Source organism: Solanum dulcamara, chromosome 4, assembly GCF_947179165.1.
Source record: "Solanum dulcamara chromosome 4, daSolDulc1.2, whole genome shotgun sequence".
Taxonomy (NCBI): Eukaryota; Viridiplantae; Streptophyta; class Magnoliopsida; order Solanales; family Solanaceae; genus Solanum; species Solanum dulcamara.
The window spans coordinates 4,700,001-4,714,189 of NC_077240.1; the positions used below are offsets into that span (position 1 = coordinate 4,700,001).

The window sequence follows — 14,189 nt, forward strand, 5'->3', positions numbered from 1 at the left end:
TGTAATAGCTGAACATACTCAACTGTAGAGTCAGCTAGAGATGAAGGAGCCCTTGGTGTGTTAAATCAACTTAGAGTAAATTAAAACTTAAGAAAAATCAAGGGGCATTCCGAGAATCGAACTCGGGGCCTCTCGCACCCAAAGCGAGAATCATACCACTAGACCAAATGCCCAGCTGTTTGTTGGTCCCTCAATCTAAATAATAGCTGGAAGTTTTGTGTCAGTTGTGAGCTTGTGCCATTTTTCAAAATTGATTTTTTTTGGAGGGATGAGCATTTTCCATTGTCTGCGGGATCCTTCCTCGGGTCAATCGGTGTTGTGGTCCCTTACAAATTTGTTTTTAGTTCTTTAGAGATCTTTTTTTTACGCAGAAGAGATCTGAAAAGGTCATTTTCTTCTATTCAAATTGTAAGTGGTCATAGGAGACCATTTCCTCCCTCTCCTTCCCTCCCTTCCTTCCTCCCATTGTTAAAATAACGTATATAGATAGGCATACTATGTTATGAAAGGGGCTTTAATTGTAGACATTATAGACGTTGGTCATATCTGAACAAACTCAACTGAAGAGGAGGAAATAGTCTCCTATGGCGACTGTAAAGTCGATTAGAGATGAAGGAGCATTTGGAGAGTTAAATCAACTTAAGAGTGAATTAAAACTTAAGAAAAAATCAAGGGGCATTCCGAGAATGGAACTCGGGACCTCTCGCACCCAAAGCGAGAATCATACCACTAGACCAAATGCCCTGCTTTTGTTGGTCCCCCAGTTTAAATGATAGTTGGAAGTTTCATATTCAGTTATCTGCAGTACCATCTTATGAAATGATTTTCTAGGAGGGATGATAATTCTCCTGTGTCTAGGGGCTCCTCCACTGTTGAAATAATGTATACAGAGAGACATAACAATGCAATTAAAGATGGTTTAGTCGTAGAAAGGGGGAAGTTTCCCATCTCTAGTTGTAATATCTAAACATACTCAGCTGTAGAATCAGCAAGGGATGAAGGAGCCCTTGAAGCGTTAATTAACTCGGAGTAAATTAAAAATTTAGCTAAATCAAGGGGCATTCCGATTATCGAACTCGGGACCTCTCGCACCCAAAGCGAGAATCATACCACTAGACCAAATGCCCATTGTTGGCATTGTCTTATTTGAGTTCTAGGCAAATGTATTCTCCCCCTTTGAGTTATTTGATCCCAAATGTCATTGCTTATCTGTAATGTAGAATTGAAATACTCCTTATTTTACACCAAATGATCTTCATTTATTGCATAAGTCTTCTTCAGCACTTTGCTTATTTGGATGTGAGGTGTATATAGAAGTGTTGCTTAAAATAAAATGCCTCTGCAGTTCCTCTGATTCTCACTGCACTCGATGCCTAAATATGCCATCAACGTTGGTTGTTACTACCACTTGTATATTTACAATCCTATGCTATCATACTCAATACTCTGGTCATCTGGAATCCAAAACCCATGAGATATGTCTAGTGATTAAGAACTGTCATTGGACATGAGGCCAGGTCTCTGGCATTAGCTGGATTAATATTACATGTTTGAGCTTCATAGTTCGAGTCAAGTCACAGCTGAAGCAAATAAAAGCTCCACTAAGGAGTATCACATTTATAGTTTCTCTTACTTCTGTTTCTCTTTTGGGTACCTTCTTTATTCATCTATAATATCATTATTACTTGTTTTATGGAATAGTGCAGATCATATTATGCAACTTTCATGCTATGCAATTTTGGGTACAAAGCTACTCGGTACAATGATGTTCATGCTTCTTTGTTTCATTAAAGTGAAATGAAAATTGCTCATGAACTATGGATATCAGCTTTATTCCTTATATTGACGTGAAGAGAGCTTTTGCCTTGATTTTGCGCAACACCTCTATGTCGTTGATTAATGATTTCAGTTGTTACTGTTAACTTCCTTGACCCCTAAATGACCTTATTATAGATCAAACATAATGATTCTTTGATGTTACGACAAATCCACGTAATAACTTCACTTTTAAGTTTTGCCTACTTTGTCAAATTGAAAATGGATGGCAAAAGTACATATCTGAATTGATGGCTTATGATAGTAGGGATACTTGAACTGATCTGTTCGACCTTTTATATAGGGATCTTTTGGGAGTTAGACGTTGAACCTTGGGAGTTTCAGATCTGCTTTTCCGTAAACTGAACAGGCAAGCCCAATTCTGCACTGTCGCAAGTATTCATGATGTATTAATCTGTAGCTTATAGATCTAGTTTTGCCTTATTCAGCTTCAAGTGACTCATGCCATTTGGTTGTCCATTAACATGAATTAAAAGAATCTTTACCTGCAAATTTTGTTGTATGAAGACTTGAGACCAGCATACCAAAATGGGAACAATAAAGAGCTCTTGAAGACAAGCATCAGGTAAGGTTTGGTACAGGCATTGACAAAGCAAAGTTAGGTCTTGACTGTGCAAATGGTCCTACTTGTTGATAATTAATAAACTAAAAAAATATTTATTCCCCTGTCACATTAAACTGTTAGCATGTGACCCAGTGTGAATTCTATTATTTGAATTTTAGTTACATAAATGGCTGATGAACTTGCTGCAACTTTCAGAACATCAATCTCAATGCTGTTTTTTTAAAACAAAATGCTAAGAATCTTGCAACCCATGAATCATACAACTAGACTAAATACCCAGTTGTTTATGTTCCTTGTAGACAATCTTGCAATAAGGTTAACACTAAGTCACCCAAGATGAAACCTTGTGTGCTAGTTGAAATTTTCTGCTTCCATTGTTAACAAGGTGAAGGGTAAATTATAGAGTTGGTATGATAATTTCGAGACTGCAGAAAAGGAACTTTGAAGTGTATTTTCTTGTAAGATCTCTGGCCAAAATCGCACTAGGTTATCCATCGATGGACTGCTTAATTTTCATATATCAATTAGAAAATATAGTGAAGGTGCAGATATACAAGTAAAATTAAGTAAAAGAGTTATATTAGCTGGGGGCATTCCGAGAATCGAACTCGGGACCTCTCGCACCCAAAGCGAGAATCATACCACTAGACCAAATGCCCAGCTGTTTGTTGGTCCCTCAATCTAAATAATAGCTGGAAGTTTCATGTCAGTTGTCAGCTTGTACCATTTTTCGAAATGATTTTCTTGGAGGGATGAGCATTTTCCAGTGTCTGGGGAACCGTTCCTCGGGTCGTCGGTGTTATGGTCCTGTACGAAATTGTTTTTATTTCTATAGAGATCTTCATTTTTACACATAAGAGATACAAAAAGGTCATTTTCTTCTTTTCAAATTATAAGTGTTCATAGTAATACCATTTCGTTGTTAAAGTGTACACCTGTACACCTTCGTTACATTTTGACTATTTTATCATAATTTCATTTCCAGTATCCTTGCATTGTATGCGTACTCAATTACCCATCCTATACACTCTTAAGTAAGTACACATGCTGCATGTTATCACTAATTAATGATAGCTCATTTTGAAGTGAAACCTGATCTTAAGATTACTTTACCATACACTTAAAACCTAAAGAATTTTATGTTTATCAGTGTAGTTAATAATGTTGTTCTGTACACTCCGCCTCCCTCCCTCCCATTGTTAAAATAATTTATATAGAGAGGCATACTCTGCTATTAAAGGTGCTTTAATTGTAGACATCATTGAAGTTGGTCATATCTGGTTGTATCTGAACAAACTCAACTGTATAGGAGGAAATAGTCTCCTATGGTGACTGTAGAGTCAGTTAGAGATGAAGGAGCATTTGGAGTAGATAAAAAATTTAGCAAAATCAAGGGGCATTCCGGGAATCGAACTCGAGACTTCTCGCACCCGAAGTGAGAATCATACCACTAGACCAAATGCCCTGTTTTTGTTGGTCACCCGTCTAAATGATAGCTGGAAGTTTCATATTCAGTTGTCTGGAGCTTATACCATCTTATGAAATGATTTTCTAGGAGGGATGAAAATTCTCCTGTGTCTAGGGGCACCTCCAATATTAAAATAATTTATAGAGAGAGACATAACAATGCAATTGAAGGTGTTTTAGTTGTAAAAAGGGGGAAGTTATCCATATCTGATTGTAATATCTAAACCTACTCAACTGTAGAATCAGCCAGAGATGGAGGAGTTGGTGAATTAAATCAACTTAGAATGAATAATTGTTTTTAGCAAAATCAAGGGGCATTCCGAGAATCGAACTCGGGACCTCTCGCACCCAAAGCGAGAATCATACCACTAGACCAAATGCCCATCATTGACATTGTCTTATTTGAGTTCTAGGCAAATGTATTTTAGCTTTGTAAGCTATTTGATCACAATTGTCATTGCTTACTGTAATATAGAATTCGAATAATCCTTATTTTACACCAGATGATCTTCATTTGCTTGTTTAAATGTTCTTCAGTACTTTGCTTATTTGGATATGAGGTGTATATAAAAGGGTCGCTTGATTCTCACTGCAGTCAATGCCTAAAGATGCTATCAGCTTTGGTTGTTACTGTCACTTGTATATTTACAATCCTGTGCTATTATACTCAACCCTCTGATCATCTGGAATCCAAAACCCATGAGATATGTCTAGTGATTAAGAACTGTAATTGGACATGAGGCCAGGTCTCTGGCATTAGCTGAATTAATATTGCATGTTTGAGCTCCATAGTTCTAGTTAAGTCACAGCTGAAGCAAATAAAATCTCCACTAAGGAGTACCCCGTTGATAGTTAAACATGGGCTTTTTGGATACCTTCTATATTAAGCTAAATCACTATCACTTGTTCACGGATAGTGTAGCTCATGTTATGGAATTTTGGGTGCAAAGCAACATGGTACAATGAAGTTCATGCTTCTTTGTTTCACTAATGTAAAATGAAAATGGCTCATGAACTAAGGGTACCCATTTCATTCCTTATTTTTACTTGTAAATCAAAGAACTTTTGCCTTGATTTTCCGCAACACCTCTATGCCATTGATTAATGATTTCAGTTGTTACTGTTAACTTCCTTGACCCCTAAATGACCTTGTTATAGATCAAACATAAATATGATTCTTCAATGATATGACAGATCCACTAACTTCACTGTCAAGTTTGCCTGCTTTGTCAAATTTGATGGCAACAAAGCATATCTGAAATGATGTCTTGTGATAGTTGAGATACTCGAACTTATCTGCCCAACATTTTATATTTAGGGATCTTTTGGGAGTTAGAAGTTGAAGCTTGGAGTTTCAGATCTGCTTTTCTGTAAACTGAACAGGCAAGCCCAACTCTGCACTATTGCAAGTATTCATGATGTATTAATTTTTACCTTGTAGATCTGGATTTACCTTATTCAGCCTCAAGTGACTCATGCCATTTTGTTGTCCATTAACATGAGTTGAAAGAATCGTTACCTGCAAATTTTGTTGTATGAAGATAATCGGCTGAGTTTTTAGCTGACTTGAGATCCGCTTCCAAAAATGGAAACAATGAAGAGCTCTTGAAGTCAAGCATTAGGTAAGGTTTGGTACAGGCATTGACAAAACAAAGTTAGGTCTGGATTGTACAAATGGTCTTGTTTTAATAAACTTTAAATATTGATTCCCCTGTGTCATTAAATTGTCAGCATGTGACCAAGTGTGAATTCTATTTTTTGAATCCTAGTTACATAAATGGCTGATGAACTTGCTTCAATTTTCAGAACATATTGCTCAATGCTGATTTGTTAAACAAAATACTAAGAATCTTGCACCCATGAATACAACTAGACTAAATAAAATACCCACTGTTTTGTTTTCCCTGTAGACAATCTTGCAATAAGGTTAAAACCAAGATGAAAAAGTCAGGTTGTGTGCTAGTTGAAATTATCTGCTTCCATTGTTAACAAGGTGGAGGATAAATTATTAGTGTTTGTATGATAATTCCAAGACTGCAGAAAAGAAATTATGAAGTGTGTAGTGTTTTCTTAGATTTCTAGCCAATCGAACTAAGTCATTTATGACTTGCTTAATTTGAATATTACTTATATAGAAGAGTGAGTGGGTAAAAGTGGTATCAACATGTTAGCTTAATGGCATTTAAGCTCAAATTGAGGGTATTGTAGACTTTTTGCATACCCAAACACAACGTGGCTATTCCTGCTGGACACAAGTATCTTTAACACTTGTTTTTCAATTTCTCATCTTCAGCTCTTCTTGTATTGCTACTCTGCAGTGCTATGGGTAAGTCTTCGAATTCAGAATTCTCATAGGCGCGCAGTTCAAAGATTTGATTCCAATGGAAAGTAGTAAGAAGAAGCAAATGGGTTTATCATTCTCGATCTTTCTGCTCCCACCAAACAGCCATCCAATTCCATGGGTATTTTCTCTTTAATTTTTCCACCATCATCTAAAGTATCTTTTTATTTTCGACTATTAATCTGTATTGCCATATGATGTTATTTGATCGAAATTAGTGAGTAGTATATCTGATTTGACTTAATGTTCAAATTTTAAATTGAATAATTTAATGGATTAAGAATTTGGAAATAAGATGCAATTCATTATGAAGTGGAAAATAGAAGTAACACACAGAAAATTCATATTTTGAAAAATTGCATCTTGCAACATGTTTTGAAAGATATGGATTTGAACAAAACTGAAATAGATCATGGAGTGGAAAGATGGATTTTTGGAGAAACACGCAAGAAAGGAGGAATAGAAAGGGGTGTGAGATTTGTAACATTGATATTTATAATTCCCACCAAATGTTTGCAAAAATGTCACCTTTGCACAATTGTGTAGTAACATTTTTGATTTTACATATCTTATAAGTTGTTCCAACTTACATTCTGCAGTGTATTCTTTGCAGGGAGAAAAACTCCCAAGTATTTTCTACATTGCAAAAGATATTAGTGGAAATTGAATGTTCTTCGAAAGTAAGTTTTCAAAATATGTATAAAAAAAAAAAATAATTCTCCTGTTCAATTAAAGATTTTTCATATTTTAAACACTAAGAATATTGGAAGAAAAAGAATTTTTTCATGACTCTGAATAACCATCTAATACAGTCGCTGCCATGTGACCAGGAGGTCACGGGTTCAAGCCTTGGAAACAGCCTCTGGCAGAAATGCAAGGCAAGACTGCGTACAATAGACCCTTGTGGTCAGGCCCTTCCCCGGACCCCGCGCATAGCGGGAACTTTAGTGCACCGGGCTGCCCTTTTTATACTTCTCTGTTTCTTCTTTTTGATTATCTGCATAAACATACGTTTTCTATTTGTTAGTATTTTTTGATGGAAGCTAATTAGTGTTTCTTTTGTTGAAGTGTTGGTGGCAATGGAGAGAAGAAAGAGATGGTTTGACATGAGAGGGAATTAAGAGAAAAGTTATATAGCGAGAAAATATGGCATATATATTGTATACAAAAATATATGACGGAGCTGAATTACTTTATTTTTGCTTGAGCATATAAATTCATGACAAGTTTTCTCTAACTAATTTTATGTTTTCTTCGTTTATATAAAATGATATTTGGGTTCTAATACATATTTTAAACGCAAGATTTTGTTGAAATTATCTTTGTTACGGAGTTAATTTCTTCAAATTTTATATTTCGGCTGTTGTAAGTTTATTTAAAGATGCAACTCTTTAAGAAATAACATCCACAACATAAATGCGTGCCGCTAAATTCATGTTAAATGGATATAGAGCCCGTTTGGATAGGCTTAAAAAAAGTAACTTTTATGTATAAAGTGCTTTTAGAACTTTGAAGTGCTGAAAGTTATTTTTATAAATAAGCAGTTGAGTGTTTGGATAAAAGTGCTTATGATGTGAATTTTAGGGTTAAAAGAATAAAAAAAGGTAGTTTGAGAATTTAGTTAAAATATAAAGGATATAAAAGTAATTTCCATGGTCAAAGAAAATGACTTTAAGCACTTTGGAAAAAAAAGTTAGAAATCCTAACTTTTCATTTCTGACTGACTTTAAGAACTTTATGGCTTAAAGTCAGCATTAGACAAACACATCCAAAAGCTAAAAAGGGGCTTTAAGTTGGTTTTGACCAACTTAAAGCCAATCCAAACGGGCTCATAGTCATGTCTGTGATTGGGAGTATGAACAAGAGCTACTAGACATGTCAAATGCTTTTTGGACCATATAAAATTTGAAATTATTTTTTGGGTCCGTATAATATAGCTTTTTATGGCAGATAGTACTATAAAAACTTGAATTAAGAGATCATAACAAAAAATTAAGTGATCTAATTAAATTGGGCATTGGTCATCTAGTATCAGTTAGAAAGTAGAGTGAAGGAGCAGAGTTGCAAGTAAAATGAAGTAAAACATATTTAGATGGGGAAGGGGGCATTCCGAGAATCGAACTCGGGACCTCTCGCACCCAAAGCGAGAATCATACCACTAGACCAAATGCCCATTTGTTTATTAACTTTGAGCATTAATATATTTCTCTTTCACATTGCATGTGCAATGTAGAAGTCAGATACTCCTTACCTCATATGGATTGTACACTAAAAAAATAAAGAATTGATTTCCCGGTGGCACTAAATTGTCTGCATGTAACTAAATTTTAATTCTATTCTTTGAATCTTAATAAACAAACATGAATGGCTGATTTTCTGCAATTTTCAGAACAACAATTTCAACGTTTATTGTTATACAAAGAGAAAAGACATAATCACACTATTGAAGTTGTCTCATTTTCTTAAAAAGATACTTTAATTTTATGGACGTCTTATTACCCCATAAAATTATTTATAAAATTGAATATAAGAAAATACTTTCCAGAAAAAATAAAAATAAAAAAACAATTGATTTTTCTGGCTACGGATAAATATCTTTGTAAATAGATTATTTTGACCTATTTTGACATTTGTGGAGACGCGCATGATGTTCACCTCGCCCATTTAATTAATTAATTTAATTAAAGTCACACCCGATCCGAATTGTTTGAAAATGAAAAGTCTTTCTCTTTCTTTTCATTTTCATTCTCTTTCTTAGTTCTTAGGTTGTCTATTGGATTTTCACTTTTCTTCGAAGATTTGCTGCAAATTCCACTAGAAAATATCGATCATCTGCTACAATTTTCACGTTTTTTGATCAAAATTATTAAAGTTCTAGCTGAGTAAACAAGCTTAACAGGTTAGGATTTTCTTGATAACGATCGTATTTTTGCATTATAGTTAGAGGAAACACATGTTTAGAAATTATTTTAGTGTAAAAAGTGTTAGAATCGACTTATTATAGTTGTTATCGACTTAATAGGTTAGGGTTTTCTTACCTACACTAGCATTGATAAAGATTGTATTTTTGCTATTATTATTGGGGAAAACACATGTTTAGGAATTATTTTAGTGTAAAAAGTGTTAGTCTACTTATTATAGTTGGTTTTGTGTTATCGACTTAGTGCTAACGTTCGTTATTTTGTCTTTTCGACTAATTGCTATTGTTAGGGTTGTGTCATCGATTAATTGCTACTGATAGTATTTTTTGTTATCGACTAATTGTTACTGTTAGGGTTTTGTTAGTGTTTGTTCCTGAATGTGTGTGGTTGAATTGTACTTCTCTTGTTTACATGCTTTTTCAGAAAATGTCTTTTGTTTTGATAACTTTAAGATGATATCGTGGGGTAAAATTGATTTTTGTCCCCCACCTGAATATATTAGGAGAAATGTGAAAAGATTTCTAGAAGTAGATGTTGATAGGATGTCTTGCTTCGAATTGAAGGACTACATAAAAGATCTAAGATAAACAACAGAATATGACTCTTTCATTAAGTGGGATGGACTACTAGTTCTTATTAATTATGATAAGGTTATATTTGACATTTTTAACATGATAAAAAAAATGGGGATGAGGTTGAGGTGTATGTTTATCATGGGGTGGATGAACCTTGTCAGGCCCCAATTGAATTAGAGTTTGTCCTCAATGTAGGGAACAGTGAGGTAGGTGAGAAATTTTTAAATGAGGATGAGGCTTGTAACCCTAATATTGATTTTTCTGAAATATTCAATACTCTTTTTGAACCTCCTCCTTCAACTGAAGTTTCTCCTTCTACTATTTGTCCTCCTTCAACGGAAGCTTCTCCATCTACTGTTTCTCTTCCTTATACTGAAGAAGCTCCTCCTTCAACTGAAGAAGCTCCTTCTTCTACTGAAGCTTCTTTTTCTACTGTGCTTCTTCCTTCTACAATGTCTTCTTAATTTGATCCTATAATAAATCATGAACCAATAGATGATGAATTAGAAGATGATTCAAGATCTAAAGGGGATACTTATGAAGATAGTGAGGTTGATAGTGATGTCCATCAAGAGTATATTGATATAAGAATAAGCAAAAGGCATTTCAAAAGGTCATATAGGAGAAGTAGAGGTACTAATTCAGAACAGATTCATGTTGGTGAAAAGGGTCTAGATTAGGGTATGATGAGACAAATATTGATATTAGAGAAAGCTTAGTTAGTAAGCTAGGAGATGATGAACCTTACTATCTAAGTGATGAAGTTCCTAGTTTCGAAATAGATGATGAAACAGGTTGGGGAGATGATGAAAAGGTTGATAAAAGAGTGCATAAACCTATTAGAAGGAAGAAAACCTCAAATAGAGTTGTGTTTGATAAAACTTGTGAAATGATTGTTTGGAAATTAGGACTCATTTTTTAAAGTGTTAAGAAATTTAGACTGACAGTGACAAGATATGTAGTCCAAAAAAAAATTCAAATTGAAAAATATGTCAATGAGCCTGGAGAGTTAGAGTGAGATGTTGCAAAGAGATTTGTCCTTGATTGTTGCATGCAAGTAAGAAAAAAAGTAGTGGTGATTGCATAGTCAAAAGATACAACCCTGTCCATAGGTGTTTGACATCAACTTTTAACTACCTATGCAACTCAAAGTTTCTTGCCACTAAATACAAAAAAAGGATAACTCAACAGCCAAACATTATCATTGTGTTGTTGCAGTAGATTATTAGAAAGAAACTGAATATCCATGTTGGTAGGACAACAATGAGAAGAGCTAGGGCCAGAGTGTTACAAGAGATCATGGGTGATCACATTATGGAGTATGGTAAGATTTTTTATTATAAAGATGAGATTTTGAGGATTAATCTTGGTAGCACTTGTGTTGTGAAGGTTGGAGAAGAAGATACAGTTGGATGGAAAATCTTTCAAGATTTTTATGTTTTTTTTTATGTTTCAAAGAAATCATTCTTTGGAGATGCTAGGAGGTTGATTGGTTTTGATGGGTGTTTCCTCAAAGGTGTGTGCAAAAGCTAGTTGTTAATGACAGTTTGCAGAGATGAAAATAATCAAATATTGCCTATTGCTTAAGCAGTTATTGAGGTTGAGAATCAATATACCTGAATATGGTTTCTTGACCTAGTGAAGAATGATCTTGATCTTAGAGAAGGGCATTAACTTTTCATCATTACTGATATGCAAAAGGTATTACCATATTTACTATTTGATCTCTTTCTGTTTTATTGTCTTTTTTATTTTTTTCAGTTTTGTATTTTAGTTATTATTCAACTGTTATGTTGCCTTATTAGGGGCTGAAAATTTCTATTCAAGAGGTATTGCCAATGGTTGAACACAGAAAATGTGAAGACATGTTCTTGCAAATTGGTGTAATGTAAATGAGTAGAAAGAAGAACAGTGTTTTGCAGGATTACTAAATCCACATTTGAAGCTGAGTTGAAGGACAATATACAGAAAATGAAGAAGTTAGAAAAGGCATGTTTGGATGATCTTTTATGGTACAACTTAGATACATGGTGTAAGAGATATTTTCAAGACCATAACAAATATGATATTGTGGACAATAATATGGCAGAATGTTTTAATGCATGAATATTGCCTGCAAGATATAAAATAATCATCACAATGCTTGAGGAGATTAGAGTCAAGATGATAAAAAAAATTGATGATTTGAGACAATTCTCAAACACTTCGATCACTGATATATCTCCTATGTCTCTGAAGATTTTGCAAAAAAATATTGACAAGTCTATGCAATGCAACTTGTCTTGTAATGAAGAAAGAGGTTTAGAGATTAAGCATTTTGGTTTTACACATACAGTGAACATTTTTAGTAGGAGTTGTAGTTGCAGATCTTGAAACATACTCTATTTACATACTCTAATATTTGAATTTCAATAAATAGCATATAAGTGGTAGAGGTAGAGGAATAGGTAAAGGAAGGAGAATATGTTAAGAAAGAAATGTGAATAAATGCATAGGTAAAAAAAGAGAAATGCCTCAACATAGTTAAAATAGTTCTGAAGCAACAGGCAATGAAAAGGCCTAAAAAAAGGGAAAAGACCAGTAGAACATGAGGACATCTGTGTAGGACAAATACTACCTTTTAAAAGGCCAAGGATTGTAGGGGTTGAAATATACCAAGCTAAAGATGACTTTACAACTCTTAATGTAAGTAGTGATTTTATATATGCATAATTCAGATTTTACATACAGCCTGAATGTCATCTGATTTAAATATTCTCTTTCTTATTTGACTATACAACCTGATTTGCCAAGTAAAAGAGTAATCAATATTGGTACAAGAGTGACAAAGAGGGTTGGTGTTGTTACTAGTGATATTGACTACACATCAAGACGTGGATTTAAACAAAAAGGGAAGATAGCTATTACCAGTAGCAATCTATAAAGAATGAGGGCTGAAAAAGTTATCCAAACCAGGTCTACAGCTGCTGCTACTAATCAAAGCCAAACCAATTCAACTAGGAAGACCCATGTGTCATGGAAGGGAAACTCAGTAAGATGTCGGAGAAGCGAAATATACGAGATCACAAATGTAGATTGCTCGCGGCTAGGCTAAATATGAATTCTAATGTTGTGTTGTTGGAATTGACAAATAAATATTCATAGTGTATATTTTGGTGTTTTTTTTTTATTGAAATTGCCTTTGTTAGGTACAATCAAACACTATTTTTGTTAGGTACCTTTAGGTATCAAACACGACTTTTGTTAAGTACCAAACAAACAAGAAAAGGGGGAGCTATTGGTTGTAATGCAAATAGAAACGTTGGTTATGTTGGAATGAAGTCTTCATTTTGTACAATTGGTACAATAGTTTTGTTGCTTTTAGTTCTATGAACATCTTTATAAATTTGCTCAAATGGATACCCCAATATGATAGACAGAAAACATAGAAGGATTGACCTATTTGAAAGTGATACAAAAGCTGATTTTATAAAGCCTTCACAATCAAATACACTTGCAACTTGTTCAAGTCGTAATTATTCTAACAACATAAAGCAACAAAACAAGAACCAAACTAAATGTGTAGGGTAGAACTATGGCAATTTCGATTGTGCACAACTACATCTTCCATCCTTTACATTCTTGATTAGGCATAAAAATAGGAAAAACACCACGACAATGAAGACAATTAGCTTCCGGTTAAAACATTTGCTCTTCTTCTTGTCCTTCATCAACCATTTATTACTGTCAACATGACTTTCATAAAAGAGTAATGCTTCTTCCAACTCCTTAATTCTCTTTGCTAATTTCGAAATAACGAACTTGGATCGTATATTAACATGTTCACGATCCCTCCATCTAAAGAAGTTGCGCGAATTCTCCTAAAATAAACAAACAAATTAAACAAAAGCAAAACAACAAGAAATAAGAGATCTCTAGAAATAGAGTATTTATTTACAGAACATACACGATAGCGTGGACAAGACCAAAATCTTTGTGCTGGATTGTCCTCCGACCACGAAGTTTGCATTGAAAGTAAGTCTTCATGTTTGCATCGAATTTTCGCACTCAACATTGGATCATTCTCTTCATTACAAATATGATTCAAGATTGAATTTGACATTATAAGAAGATTTTTCTTCAAAATCTAAACACAAAATATATCTTGATTTCTCAAATTTTAAAAAAATAAGAAGAAAATATACCTTTTCAGACAAGAAATTAAACCAAATTCTTACCTTTTGAAATGATTTCATAAGGGAGACTGGAAGAGTACAAAAATGGCCTCAACAGCTCTTTTTAGAATTTGGGGGAAAAAGTGTATTTAATAGAGAAAAGGAATGAAATGTGGCGCTTTTTTATTGATTTTGGGAAAGAAAAAAAAAGAAAAATACTACTCCACTAGGTAGAAATCCTATGTCATTGATATTCCTCTAGTTTGTGTGTATGTATAGAGAGTGCGGAATAGTGGGGCACTTAGAATGAGAACTTGTGACAAGAAGCTA

The 14,189-nt window shown here is 34.1% G+C and overlaps 2 long non-coding RNA genes and 5 other non-coding genes across 9 annotated transcripts in view; 2 read left to right on the forward strand and 5 right to left on the reverse strand.

Annotated features, from left to right (window-relative positions):
* LOC129885645 (uncharacterized) overlaps positions 1–2,190 on the forward strand; it is a 13,683-nt gene extending 11,493 nt beyond the window's left edge. Inside the window, exon 4 of the long non-coding RNA XR_008766098.1 lies at positions 2,120–2,190. This is a non-coding gene — a long non-coding RNA (uncharacterized LOC129885645). The remainder of the gene's footprint in view (positions 1–2,119) is intronic.
* Positions 102–173, reverse strand: TRNAP-UGG (transfer RNA proline (anticodon UGG)). Its single transcript has one exon. It is a non-coding gene; the product is annotated as a tRNA-Pro (tRNA).
* Positions 673–744, reverse strand: TRNAP-UGG (transfer RNA proline (anticodon UGG)). The gene has a single exon. It is a non-coding gene; the product is annotated as a tRNA-Pro (tRNA).
* A 74-nt stretch (positions 2,191–2,264) lies between the features above and the next one.
* LOC129885644 (uncharacterized) lies at positions 2,265–7,525 on the forward strand. 3 transcript variants are annotated; one of them, XR_008766096.1, is made up of 5 exons: positions 2,265–2,401; positions 5,310–5,490; positions 6,187–6,330; positions 6,823–6,889; positions 7,278–7,525. It is a non-coding gene; the product is annotated as an uncharacterized LOC129885644 (long non-coding RNA). The 3 variants fall into 3 exon arrangements; XR_008766097.1 differs by lacking the exon at positions 6,823–6,889 and having other exon boundaries at positions 6,162–6,330; XR_008766095.1 differs by lacking the exon at positions 6,823–6,889.
* On the reverse strand, positions 2,989–3,060 carry TRNAP-UGG (transfer RNA proline (anticodon UGG)). The gene has a single exon. It is a non-coding gene; the product is annotated as a tRNA-Pro (tRNA).
* Positions 4,180–4,251, reverse strand: TRNAP-UGG (transfer RNA proline (anticodon UGG)). Its single transcript has one exon. It is a non-coding gene; the product is annotated as a tRNA-Pro (tRNA).
* A 785-nt stretch (positions 7,526–8,310) lies between the features above and the next one.
* On the reverse strand, positions 8,311–8,382 carry TRNAP-UGG (transfer RNA proline (anticodon UGG)). Its single transcript has one exon. It is a non-coding gene; the product is annotated as a tRNA-Pro (tRNA).
* Between the last annotated feature and the right edge of the window lie 5,807 nt (positions 8,383–14,189).